The sequence below is a fragment of the Bombina bombina genome, chromosome 9 (assembly GCF_027579735.1).
Source record: "Bombina bombina isolate aBomBom1 chromosome 9, aBomBom1.pri, whole genome shotgun sequence".
In the NCBI taxonomy this organism is placed as follows: Eukaryota; Metazoa; Chordata; class Amphibia; order Anura; family Bombinatoridae; genus Bombina; species Bombina bombina.
The window spans coordinates 217,320,396-217,335,863 of NC_069507.1; positions in this window are offsets into that span (position 1 = coordinate 217,320,396).

Sequence of the window (15,468 nt, forward strand, 5' to 3'; positions counted from 1 at the left end):
TTCTCGGTTTAGCACCGTTTCATCAGGCATAAAATTGTTCTTATCGTAAGGAGAGGCTTATGTGCAGCCACTAATCAGCAACTAGTTCTTAGCGCATTGTTGCTCCTGAGCCTACCTAGCTATGCTTTTCAACAAAGGATACTAAGAAAAAGAAGTACATTTAATAATATACAGTGGGTATTCAAAAGAATCACCCCTCTTAAAATTAATCACATTTTGTTGTTTTGCAGTCTGAAATAAAGACAGGCACAGTTTTTGTTTATCTAGTTGTAATTACTCAGTGCAACTTACAACATCCAAGTGAAAGATATAACACCAACATGTCAGGCAAAAATAAAGACAATTCAAAAACAGAATCACTGAATTGGAAAGAGATTCACCCTCTCCTAAAATTTGACTTTTAACTGTGATCAGCTGTGGGCATATTGATTAGCTCAGCATAAAAAGCGCTTTCCTGGAGCATCTCAGTCCCTGGTAGCGCAACTGAAGTGAACAGTGAAGTATATTATTAAGAAGTGTAGAGTATTTGGTACAACACAGACCCTCTATGCATCAGGACATCGCTCCAAACTGGATGAAAGAGCCAGGAGGAAACTGGTCAGAGAGGCTACCAAGATGCCCACAGCAACTTTTAAGCAGTTGCAGGAATTTATGACAAAGAGTGGTCATGGTTTGCATGTGACAACAATATCACAAATTCTCCACAAATGTGGCTTGTATTTGAGGGTTGCAAAAGAAAAGCAACTACTCAAGAAAGGCCATATGCAGTCACGACTGAGCTTTGCCATAACACACGTAGGAGATTCTGAGGCCATATGGAAAAAGGTGTTATGGTCAGATGAGACTAAAATTGAATTATTTGGCCTCAACACCTAACGATATGTCTGGAGGAAATCCAATACAACTCACCATCCAAATAACACCATACCTACAGTAAAGCATTGATGTGGTAATATCCTGTTATGGGGGTGTTTCTCTGCAGCAGACACTGGACCACTTGTCAGGATAGAAGGAATAATGGATGGGGTAAAATCCCTTCAAATTCTTGAGGAAAATCTGCTGCCATCTGCCAGGAAGTTGTCAATGAAAAGAAGGTTTCCCTTCCAACATGACAATGACCCAAAGCACACAGCAAAAATGACCACACAGTGGTTGAAGGAAAAAAAGTGAATGTCCTTCCATGTCCTAGTCAGAGCCCAGACTTAACCCCCATTGAATATCTGTGGCATGACTTGAAGACTGCAGCCCACAAACGGTCACCATCAAATGTAACGGAACTGGAGCAGTTCTGCAAATAAGAGTGGGCAAATATTGCACAGTGTAGGAGGCCGATTTATTAAAGGGACATGAAACCCACATTTTTTTTCATGATTCAGATAGAGAATACAATTTTAAACAACTTTCCAATTTACTTCTATTATTTAATTTGCTTCCTTCTCTTGATATTCTTTGCTGAGAGCATTATCTAGGAAAGCTCAGGAGCAGCAGAGAACCTAGGTTCTAGCTGTTGATTGGTAGCTGGATATATATATCGATTTTGATTGGCTCACCCGTAAGTTCAGTTAGAAACCATAAGTGCAGTGCTGCTACTTCAACAAATGATACCAAGAGAATGAAACAAATTAGATAATAGAAGTAAATTAAAAAGTTGTTTAAAATTGTATTCTCTATCTCAATCATGAAAGAAAAAATTTGGGTTGCATGGCCCTTAATGTACCTGTTTCCGCACGAGCCTTCTTAAGACTGCTGCTCCTTAACTCGTACGCCACCTCTGAGGCGGCGGACAGCAATCCGCCTGATCCTATAGGATCGGGTAGATTGACACCCCCTGCTAGCGGTCGATTGGCCGCAAATCTGCACGGGTCGGTATTGCACAATGATTGCTTGTGCAATGATAAATGCCGGCATCGTACGCTGTTGGCATTTATCAATGTCTGGCAGACATGATCCGCTACAGTGGATTATGTCCGCCAGATATATGATAAATCGGCCCCTAGATGTGCAAAGTTAGTAGAGACTAAAGGCTGTAATTAAAGCAAAAGGTGGTTCAATAAAATACTGACACAAGGGGGTGATCCTTTTTGTAACTCAGTGATTCTGTTTTTGAATTGTCTTTATTTTTGCCTGTTGGTGTTATATCTTTCACTTAGATGTTATAAGTTGCACTGAGCAATTACAACTGGATAAACAAAAACTGTGCCTGTCTTTATTTCAGGCTGCAAAGCAACAAAATGTGATTCATTTTAAGGGGGGTGATTCTTTTGAATACCCACTGTATATTATTATTAAATGTACTTCTTTTTCTTAGTATCCTAAGCATAGCTAGGTAGGTTCATGAGCAACAATGCGCCATGAACTAGTTGCTGATTAGTGGCTGCACATAAGCCTCTCCTTACCTGATGTGCTCTGTTAGCACTCAGTACTGCATTGCTGCTCCTTCAACAAAGGATACCAATAAATTAAGCCAATTTGTTTATAGAAGTAAATTGAAAATTTGTTTAAAATAGTTTTCTCTATCTTAATGAAATCAGGAAAACGTTAAGTTTAAAGGGATATTCTGGTCCAAATTTAAATGCATACAGATGAATTACATCTTTGAAGAGAAACATATTTGCAATATAAAAGTTTTGGCAAAAATGTGCCTAGTAAAAGTTATTACTGTTTTAGGGGCCTATTTATGAAAAGTCTGTCCGATGTGATCCGATCAGTGAACCAGGTCCGACAGACATCGCTGAATGCGGAGCAGTGTTAATTTCGTCGACTAAAACTAGACTAAAATGACTATAAAACTAAAGAAATTCTAATGACTAAAATACGACTAAAACTAAAATGACATTTTAGTCAAAAGACTATGACTAAAACTAAATCAAAATGACATTTTAGTCAAAAGACTATGACTAAAACTAAATCAAAATTTGCTGACAAAAACATTTTATGCAAGTTGTTATAATCAATCCATATTCAATTACTGCTCTTTTGTAAAATTTACGAAACTTCATTTTATTAAATTTTAAGATAAAGACATGTTATATACCACAACAGTTAAATCTGTTAAATCTGTATTGCATGTTCAAACCTTAATACCATAAAAGAAAACAGGTTAATAAACCTTTACTCCAGGAGTTTATAATAAGTTTGGAAGTTCTAGAGCAGTGCTAATATTGTTGCCGAAACATTTTTGAATCTGTGAACAATCAATTGATTCTTCCTATAGAAATAAGCATAAACCACGAATATGGGTTTAAGTTATGCTGTGCCTGTGCTAGCTGCAGAAACTTTTTGTTGTGTTGAGTTTCTTGATACTTGTTTTAATTATTAACAGAGAACTGTTAAAGTTTTTATATTGGGTAATATGTTCAATACAGCCAATACAGTTTACATTTTTTTATATTTTAAAGTTGCACTTCTGTTTGTTTATGAAACTTGGCTTTATTTAATTTTAAGTTTAATAAAGATGTTACATATCACAACGGCTAAATCTGTGTCTGTATTGCATGTTTAAACCTTAATACCATAAATATTAACAGGTGTTATGTTTACTCCTGGAGTATATAATCTGTTTGCAAATGATAGAGAAATGCTTAAATAATGCATTACACTTTAACTAAACCCCTTAGATTTTAGTTGACTAAAATCTACTGGAGATTTAGTCGACTAAAATGTATTGGAGATTCAGTCGACTAAAACTAGACTAAAACTAAAACAATTCAGATGACTAAAATATGACTAAAACTAAAATGGCATTTTAGTCAAAAGACTAAAACTAAGACTAAATTGAAACTTGCCGTCAAAATTAACACTGATGCGGAGAGCTCTTGTGAACTGCTGGTGCAACGCCGCCCCCTGCAGATTTGCAGCCAATCGGCCGCTAGCATGGGGTGTCAATCAACCCGATCGTATTCGATCGGGTTGATTTCACGCAATCTCTGTCCGCCTCCTCAGAGCAGGCGGATAGGTTATGGAGCAGCGGTCTTTAGACCGCTGCTTCATAACTGGTGTTTCTGGCCAAACGGAGCTTGATAAATGGGCCCCTTAGTGTTTCTCTGCATGTGCACGTGAAGCAAAACTAGATATTCTCAATGCACAAGCATTTTAAATACTGCAGATGCTCTGAGCACCAGTGAGGCTTGTATTATGTCACCAATTAACAAATTGAGTCATTACCAGATGGTACAAGCACCTTAGGCTCTCTGAGCAAGTGCTGTGTTTAAATGCTGGTGCACGGAGCATATTGCTTGCCGTATTCAGCGAGGTCTGGCGGACCTGATCCGCACTGTCGGATCAGGTCCGCCAGACTTTCATAAATAGGGGCCTTTAAGTTTAATTGATTAAGCAGGTAGAGTGTTTATACCTCCACAAAGCCTATGCTACATGTAAACACTTTTGGGGTGCCTGGTAATCTGGGGTTTATCAAGTCTTTTTAGCTGAGGAACTCGATAATAACATTTATCAGACAATACCTGAGCAGCTGACCCCAATATCTTGCGTGTGATTACAGTTGTGATTATGTTCTCCAACATAAGGAAGCATATACTACAAAACAGTATACTACAAGACTATGGTGCTGATTTATCACGGCCCGAATGGGGCCGTATACCCCTGTTTCCTTTGGGTTGCGAGCCTTTGGGTTTGCTGGAAACAGGAGTTAAGAAGCAGAGGTCTTAAGACCGCTGCTCCTTAACTCATCCGCCACCTCTGAGGCACTGAGGGGGCGGACAGCAATCTGCCCAATCGCATACGATCAGGCTGATTGACACCCCCTGTTAGCGTTAGAGTCCCAATGAGTGCTTTTTTTAGTATCCTTTTGGTTCAATGTTCTTTATTGAATATAAGTTAAATGTAGCTTATGATACTTAGCACCAACACCACAATTACAAGTTGTATCTTAAGGCCAATTTGACCTTATTTTGGATGGTGAAGAGACTCTTATTACTTACATTAAGTGGTGTCATCATACCCCTTTTTCTTTCAAGGATCCCCTGTTAGCGGCCAATTGGCTGCAAATCTGCAGGGGGCGGCATTGCAAAAGCAGTTCACCAGTACTGCTTGTGCAAAGATAAATGCCGACAGCGTATGCTGTCTGCGTTTATCAATATGCGGCGGACATGATCTACCTCTATAAGGTAATCAGAACCTCACACAGAGAAGCGGGTAAGTAGTGCAGCAATGGGCAGCATTTTTAAATATATATGCTCATATACAGATATATTTATGTTTTAATATGCAGTGGTAGCAATAACCAGTTACTTGTAAAGGCTGGTTAAGTATTGCACTCCCACAAACAATCAAATTTGCCTATTTGCCAGAGCGCAATAATTTAGCGCTCCACTGGTAATCTAGCCCTAAATGTTTTGTGCTTAAAATTATTTTTAGTGTTGATATCAGGGAAACACATTCAGCTAAATTACAAGTTGGGCGTTATGACTCAAATAGTATCGGTATGGGCCATAACGCATCATTTTCCCTAATGCTGCTATTACAAGTTTTCATAGCGCCACAAATATCCCCATCTACGCTCAAATCCATAACGCTCACCCAGACCAGCAATTATTGATATACCGCAACCAAAAACACTCAGGAATCACTTCAAAAATATTATACAAAGTACACTTACACTCATACAAACACTCTACAATTTTAAATTTTTCATAAAAATTTTTATTATAAAGATCTCGGGTGTTAGAAAAAAAATTCACACAAACCTATTTTACATTGACTTACATAGTAGACTTGTGCATGATCCAAAAATTAGTTTCGGTTCGGATCGATTCGGATTTTTTCAAATTTCGGTTCGGATCGATTCGAATTCGGAAAAATTCAAATTAATTCGTTTCGGATTCATTCGGATTTGAATAAATTCGGCTGGATTCGGTTTGATTCGGTTCGGAAATTTCGAATTTCAGTATGTGTTAGGTGGGATATGCTGTGTATTAGACTAGTATTATGTACTGTATATTAGGTGTAACCCATAGCAGAGTGATATAACCTAATATACTGTACAATACTAGTGTAATCCATTGCCATCCGAATCTACCGAATAAATCCGAACTAATTCGAATTTATTCGTAGATTCGGCACTATTTTAATTTGGAAATTAATCTCCGAATTTACCGAATTCGGACGAATTTCTGAATCGATCCGAAACGAATCGCACATATCTATTACATAGACATACATGAACATACACTCATCTAGCTACATCTAACTACAAATATTATCACATATATACAGAAATCGATACATACAAACTATATACAGAACATTACGTACACAAAACATTTTTTTATTATGAAATTAACATGATTTAGGTACTTTTTCACAGAAGGACATGACATCACTTACTTTACGCTCAACACAAGTGTTGGAAGTTTTTTTTTCTTTCAATTTCTCACCTCCTTTGACTTCAATGGGGAATACGTGCTCGTGCACACGACCGGCCTCTTTCCGTAACACACGCAATCTTTTTCTCTTTTAAAACTTGTAATAGCAGCGTTATAATTGTGGCGCTAATTCATTCATTCTTACGTTGGTCCCGCAATGACAAATAGATCAAGAAATAGACTATTTGCCACTGGAGTTATGTGTTTTACTTGTGTGAACATCACTACAACATCAAAATCTTTTAGGAAATTACATTAACTGTAAATCACAATCAATTCTATCATCACCAATAAGAAATCTGTTTCAAGAATTAACTCATATTTAAACGGACATAAAAAATACTTTTTAAGATTTAATTATTCAGAAACAGTAGGCAATTTTAAACACTTGTCTCATTTACGTCTATTATAGCATTTCATTTATTCTATTCATATGCTTGGATGAACAGCATATTTAGATAGTGGTGGCTGCACATAGATGCCTTCTGTGATTGCCTCATACATGTACATTGCTATTCATTCAACAAACCATATATAAACAATGAACACATTTACATCATACAAGTACAGTGGAAGGTTGTTTAACATTAGATTCTCTATCTGAATCATGAAAGAGATATTATGGCTTTAGTGTCCCTTTAACATCACGATTTACTCATAATATACAATTAGGAATTCCGTACAATAATAAGATATCATTAGAAAATATTATAGTTGTCGCTTTTTTGGAAGGAACAACAATGCTATATTGCTTTAGATAAATCAACATATGTGGGAGAGAATCACAATACATACATATATCTACATAAAACACATCTCACAACAAAACACACATTTATATTTTTAATCATCACACAAAAAGAATGTTGCAAACTACAAAAAGAGAATGAAGATTTGGAAACTAGACAGGCATGTTGCTAATATGATGACATCATTCTAAGCTTCAACCATACAGATTCCAGCATTAGGACTGTACAGCCCCTTTCATCAGTTTCTTACTCAATATTACATATATATGTAGACGGGAGGGTTGGAAGATCTACATTATTATTGCAATTTCAATGAGGCACGTAAAATATTGAGATCTCGCCAATCACTTATATATATGATATTATAGATGTCAGACGTTACTTTATGGTTTTGCAACAATATTGCAGCAACATTGATCAATCTGATTCTATGCTATGTCTATGCACACATTATACACAAGTATGCAGGTTCAATCATGTTAGCGTGGACGTGTCGTTTTTACTATAAGATCGCATTTAATAAGTATTTCTTACACATATGAACAAACTTTATGAAGACGCACTGTATATGTTACATTTTACACTTTCACATTACAATTTATTGGGGAATAACTAAATTTCATCAAACACAATAAAAGCCCGCCAACTTTGAAAGCATTCACGCAGCTCAGATACAATCAAGTGTATTCAATCAGCAATCATTACGAACACGCTACCATTAGACATTTTGCACTATAAATCACTCAAACACCATGGCCAAAGTGTCCCTTGTGATCGACATTGTATCGAATCGCTTCTGTGTGTTTGCATACCTTGTTACTCCTTGTGTGTTTGCTCTGCTATTTGGCTTTGTGCTGCTTGGCTTTGTGGGGCCATTCCGGTATGAGGGGGTCAATGTCAGAGACAAAATCATCAACCGCCACTTCAGACGGTAAATACTATAAGTTATATAGGAGCATTGCGAATATGTGAGACTTTTAGGAAAATTAAAGTAGAATCGTGCGAACATGTTAGGATTGTTCAAGAAATGATTATAGCAAAATCTAAAACATATTTTATTATCATAGGTAATTTATACATCACATGATTCAGGCACTGGCTCCTGTAATGACTTTGCACCTGATTTTTAAAGACAACATCAGATGGTAAGTATACACAATGTATAGACCGAGACTAGGGGGGGGGGTTTGCACAATGATCCATCATATGGCATACAATTAGTTTAAATGTATTATTTAGTTTAGACATTATTAGATTTTAGGTAGTCTGAAAGAGAGAAATGCCATAGATAGCAGATAAAGGGATACTCTGAAGCACATAGTATTGCCAAAGTCATACATCAGAGGTTAAGCATGCACAATGTATGTGACTCAGCTTCACATTTGATTGTTAGAACATAACACAAAAAAGGCTACATATGCTTAGTAAGCTATTGCTATAAACATTTTAGGAAATATGTAGTGTTAGGGGGAGGGATGCAGAACTATGTACAATTTTCTTAGATATTTGATTTACACTTTTGTTTCCATTAGGGAGATTGACTTCATCTACAGAATGAAAGTGAAGAATACCAATGTGATCATGTCTGTGGCATTGTCTTTCAACTGTGCTGACTTCTACAACATATAAGGACACCTTCACATTGTAAGTATACACATTGCATGGAACAAGACTGGGGATGCAGGATACATCTATGGGAAACCCTTATGTTTCCTCATTTCTTTTAGATGGTATTTCACAATCCTCTATTTTAAAAGTGATGAATATGACACATAATGAAGATAAACTGATATTTTGAATACAATCAACTTTTAAAGAGCATACATCCAGGTTAGTTTGCACAATGCATGATATTGGTAATAATCATAGGAGGAAGAATGTGCAACGTATTCATAATATATTGAATGTGTCTGACAATTTTAAAAATGTCCTATTTTTGAAGACATGTATTTAATATACATTCCCCCTACTTTGTGTTAGAGAGGAATCAGATTGTGATCACTCATAGAGATAAAGGGATACATTTCATAGTTGACATTTAGGTATATTAGTTTTTGAAGGGACATGAAATATTACATTCAATTATGTCCCTCATACAATTGAATAATTAGTAATCTTTGAACAAAATTGGATATTAGGCATTATTTTGTCTAATTTAAAATGTTAATATGTAAGTCAACTTTTGATTAGACAATTTAATGTGATTAATTTTAAATTATGTGTATATAGATAGATAGTTAGATAGATAGATAGATAGATAGATAGATAGATAGATATAGATGATATAGATATATATAGATATAGATATCCAGTCTAAACCTGGTTTTAATATAAAAAGAAATACATGTAAGAGCATAGACAGAAAATGAATTTACAATTATTATATTTACAGAATATTTTGTTAGTCATGTGTTTATGAAATAACATAATTGATTTCAGATTCAAATTTATTTTTTTTCTTACAGATTTTCATTTTTGCTGAATTCCAAAAAGAAATCCTTCTAATATTAGGACATGTAAAGAAGATTAGTCAAATGACTTTTTGTTAAAGTATCTATTTTACAAGCACATGCTTGATATTAAATATAATACAGTTGCCCATTTTTAAAATTTAAATATCAACACGGCTCAAGCAGATAATGAGTGTTAAAGATTTGTATCTTACAAAAGTAAAGGTAGAGTTAGATACAGCCATCTAATTGTTGGTTGTGTGATTTAGAGATGTACAAATCCTAAAATGTTAATGACGATTATAAATATTAAATATTAAATATAGCGTGGTAAACGTATCCTTCAACACAAGATTCACATTTATGAAAAGTCGAATATAATTTCATGCACTAGCACACAATCGATGTGCATTGTTGGGATTGTAAATACATTTAATAGGGCACTGTCAATAATTCACAATGAGTCACGATATTTATTTAATAAACAATGAATGCATACAATATTTACTGTTTTATCTAAAATATTTGTAAACTTTTTTAAATAACTTGATCAATATTAAACATCGAAATGTGTCATAAACATTTACTAATGTGAGTAAAAATACAATCTAGTTAAAATGTCAACAAAATATATTAATATTTAACGGATTCCGTATATTATATATGCGTCACATATATACGCATACCATTCTCATAAATTCTAAAGAAAAGTCTACATGCCAAATGTAGTAACAGCACCCCCAGGAGGTATGTTGAAAGTTACAAAGATATGAATCCATGAACCATTAAGTAACGGCCAATCAGATTTCATCACACAAACATGACTTGAGTCAGTATGGCCTCACAGACATGCTAACAAAATTACAGTATTTTATCCAATCAGATGTACAGATACCATGTACCATGGTGTATTTCATGTTTGCTTCCCCATAAAAGTCCATTACACGTTGCCATTTTTGTCAGTTCTCTAGTGCCTGTTGATATTGTAAAAATATTATATATATTTTCATATATCGAAATACCAACAGGATGTCTCCCAGGTTTACATGAGCGGAAAGTGCTGCACTGGTCAACATGGTCCAGGAGTTTTATCTGCAAATGTTTGGGACTCTGAAGAGGTCGACAAAGGTGTCGATCAAAAGGGCCCTCTGGGTGTCTATCACCGTTTCTGTGAATTCGGTGCATGACATCAAATTGGATCAAATCATGCAGAGATTCAGGGATATGAGGTTGGGGCTTCGCAATAAAGTCTGCCTCATGAGGGAGTGGGCAAAAGCCCGTCGGAGAGGTGGGAATCCGGGTCCACCCCCAGGGAAACTTTTCCTACAACCTCATGAGGAGACTTTATGCGCCCTCCTCAATCTCCGTTTCCCTTGCAGATTTGCTTCCGCCAGCCCCTTTGCCCCTTCCCAGTCCCCAGCTGCTGGTCCAGAAACTCCCGAGCCAGAGGCCAATGCAGCTCCAATCGGTGACCTGGGAGGAAGCAATTCAGAGGCTGAACCAGTTAAATATCAGACTTCATATAATATTTTAATATTTGAGTATATATTTAAGCAATGTGTATATAGTCATATATTCAACCTATATAGATCTCACAACAATGAATTTAGATTCATCACACATCAATTAGGAATAATGCTTTTTCTTGCACTCTACCGGATATGCGTTACAGAGCAAAAATGGAATTGCGCATCCGTGAAATCCCTATCCTCCGCCATTTCATACATTGAATATCGATTCATACAAAAGTTAGAAATATTAATTTGTATCATTCAATCTTTACAATGATCCTATTGGAAGATCGTGATACACACAATTGTAAATATATTCAAAAGCTTTACAAATTATACTCATCACACTACTAAATCCAAATCAATTCATAATCACGGATGCGCAATTACGCTTTTAATTATTGCGCAATGATCATGGAAGATATAATTGGCAGAGACGTGAACATGTGTTTGCTGTAACAGTGGCATTAATTTAGACATGTTGGTCAAATGTATACATTAATTAGTATAAATGTGAAGAATACAGTATCCTGATTTTAAACACAAAGTTACAAAGCCTGACTCAAGATAGGGGGCGCTATAAAGGTCTGATACAATGAGTGCATATATCGCTATATCTATGTATAAATAAATGGTAGCGATATACCTGTGATAACAAACCTGTATATATATGAAATATTTAAGATTGGTGTGACCTATAAGAACAAATTTAAATGCCAGTCATACTAAAAATGTACATAAACAAATACAAAAATGATCATGAGTCTCTTGGTGTAATATTGTACTTGTATCGGAAAGTCCACCTGATATGACTCAGATAAAACCGATATTTGATAGAAGGCTGCTCTCTCCTCACAATTAGATGTCAATGAAATCTAGAAAGATATAGGAAACAAGAGAGGCACATGTGTGTATCAATAACACAATGGAAAAACCCAGATAAGATCCTAATCAGGGTACTCACATTTCTGAGGAGCACTCAGACAGTGCTATTAGAGGCAGGCTGGATATTTTGCAGCAACCCAGCTTACTGTTCTATCTTGGAAAACAGAAACAAAGGATCCCAATATCTTGATAGACAAAGAAGACAGAAGGGGCGTCTGTGTGTGCCAGTAGTATAATGTGGTATTTCCAATATAATAACCCTACTCTGGGTACTCACATTTGGGAGGAGCATTCCGACAGTGCTATTAGGAACAGGCTGGGTAGTTGGCAGCAACCCAGATTACTGGTCACCTCAATAGGCCAAAGCTCTGGAACACAGGACCCTAATAGTGGACTACAGCTGTGGAAGGATAGCAATCTCTGCAGCAAAAGCCTATGGGAGTGATTGGTATGTGATGGGCTAATTGAATAAGGTTCTAAAGGTGATACTGATATTAAAAACAAATTTATTTAAAAAATAAAATATATAAAAACAATGAACCCTAAGGTGGGATGTGCTAGCTGCCCACCTTAGCTTTGTGCAACGCATTTCTCAGCGTGTCAGAACGCTGTTTCTTCAGGCATCTGATTTTCAATCTTATAAATTACAAAAGCTATACTAGCAATATAAAATTAAAAATTGACCGATCAATGTATAACAATTGATGACAATGCAAGAATACATAAAAGGACTTAAAGGGACAGTCAACAACATAAAAGCTTGAAAATAAATATACATGATCTCTTTATTTATTAATACATTTTAGAAAACAATGAACTCACCTGAAGAATTAAAATATGTTTAACATTGTCAATTTGAAAAACAATGTATGATTGTTCGTGTCAAAGTTCTGATTTGTATTAATGATATCCAATCTTGATTGAATATTTTACAGAGCTGGATGTTGGTGCTGGACCCTCAAACCCGGGTTTGTCCCAGTCTGGTATGTCTCATTATACTTCACTTTTGGCTTACAAATTTGGACATAACATTGCCTAATACATTCACATTGATCTATATTAACACGGATCCTCTAATTAGATTTCAAGTGTATTTAAAAAGAAGAATCACAATTCAGAGATTGAATTCCATTGTAATAAAAATCTCAATTTATTAGTATTCGAAGATATTCCTCTGAATCTTGCTATCTTTATTTGAATGTAATATTAGGGTTTTGCCCATTTTGGATTCTGCACCTGGGTAGTGCTTGACAGTTGGTGGCTACATTTAGACAACACTAACACATTTTTACACATTTGCAGAATATATAAATATACATCTCATATGCTTTGATATTTTCTTCTTATCATTAAGAGAGAAGGATAATTAAATATTCATGATGATAGGAGGAAATTATATATTTGATTGAAATTGTATGCTCTATCTGATTCATTACAGCAACATATGGAATAGACAATTCCTTTAGTGTGACATTCTCAAATATTGATATTGAATTTATCTAAAGATACAAAATATCTTTATTAATCATTACACTGTTTTGATGAAACAATACTGTGATTTAAATCACATCTTTCACTCTTGGATTACCTTTATATAATTTTCTTTCCACTCACCTTGATGAACTAATGAATTTATTTTTCATATTAGTGGTCAAGTCTTCACATTTCGAAAGATATTATTTTAAATAGTTTAGAAGAATGTTATTTTAGAATACCAAATATGTATATTCAAGCTGATGTACAAATTGTGTTACATAATATTTATTTATATCATTAATAGATCTAGTTATTGTGACAAGCTAGGAGGGATTCAGCACTAATGCAGACCTGCCTTTGCAGGATTCTGGTAAGTCCATTGACTCATTCATACGTCATTAAAGGTGTCTTTTTCAGAAATATTCTGATCATGATTATGATGAAGCATTCCATTTGAATAAAACTTATAATGTACTCCGCTAATTATATATATATATATATATATATATATATATATATATATATATATATATTTAGTTCATTAGTTTAATATTAAGATCTCAAAGCTTCTTAGTCTATACCTTTGTGCTTCAGAACATGGCTAGCACATGTTGATATTTTATATAAATGTAGACAACAATCATTAAGCAATACACACATGATAACTATTAAATGTTCCATGTACTATGCTTTTTTCCGGATTTTCAAAATACAGACAATCACATTTAATTATTAATCATCGATAATTATATATTTATTTCAATTGCATGCTCCATCAAAATTATGAAATTCCTAACTTTGGTTCAGTATCTCTTTAATGCAACATTGATATGTGTTCTTGAGCACCAGTAACACATTATAATATTCGATTTTAACGTGTACACAACATATTATGTTTTACAAATACGGATGTTACTTGTGCGATGGAGGAGGAGGTGGCTCCCTTGGAGTCTGACGGTACGTCAAATACATATAATATATATATAACGTGCATTGTTTCAAAATCATACTATTAAAGAACACTAAAGTCTACATCTTTGTCCCTTTAAAATATATTATTCCATTATTTTTTAAATACACTACTGCCCCCCTTTCTGTATCATGCAGCATGAACATAGAAATTATTGATTTATTTTCTTATTTATGTATGAATTGTCATGAATGACATTATGATGTCACATGCATATTACATGCAAACACCCAATAATCATCTTATGATAGTACAGACAGTCATTGCTATTCATCTGAGTGCCTAGATGCAGAACATCTCATTAGGTCATCATTGTTCTGAGCTTCTCAGCCACTTCTAAGCAGTGATGTGCGGTGACTTCAGAGGCTGGTGAGGCAGTGTCTAGGAATCGGATACGCCTTCATTCTTTAGATATCCTTTGTTGAAGAAATAGCAATTGCACATGGGCGAGCCAATATCTATATGCAGCCACCATTCAGTATCTACTGAGCATATTTAGATATGATTTTCAACAAAGGATATCTGGTTTTCTTCATTCTTTTGATATCCTTTGTTGAAAAGCATATCTAAATATGCTTAGAAGCTATTGAGCATATTTAGATATGAATTACAACAAAGGATATCAAAAGAATGAAGAAAACCAGATATCCTTTGTTGAAAATCATATCTAAATATGCTCACTAGCTACTGAGCATATTTAGATATGCTTTTCAACAAAGGATATCAAAAGAATGAAGAAAACCAGATATCCTTTGTTGAAAATCATATCTAAATATGCTCACTAGCTACTGAGCATATTTAGATATGCTTTTCAACAAAGGATATCAAAATAATGAAGAAAAACAGATATCCTTTGTTGAAATTCATATCTAAATAAGCTCAGTAGCTTCTAAGCATATTTAGATATGCTTTTCATCAAAGGATATCAAAAGAATGAAAAAAAATCAGATATTAGATGTAAATTTGAAAGTTATTTAAAATTGCATGCTCTTTCTAAATCATGAAAGAAAACATATGGGTTTCATCTCCCTTTCAATGGTGTCTTTG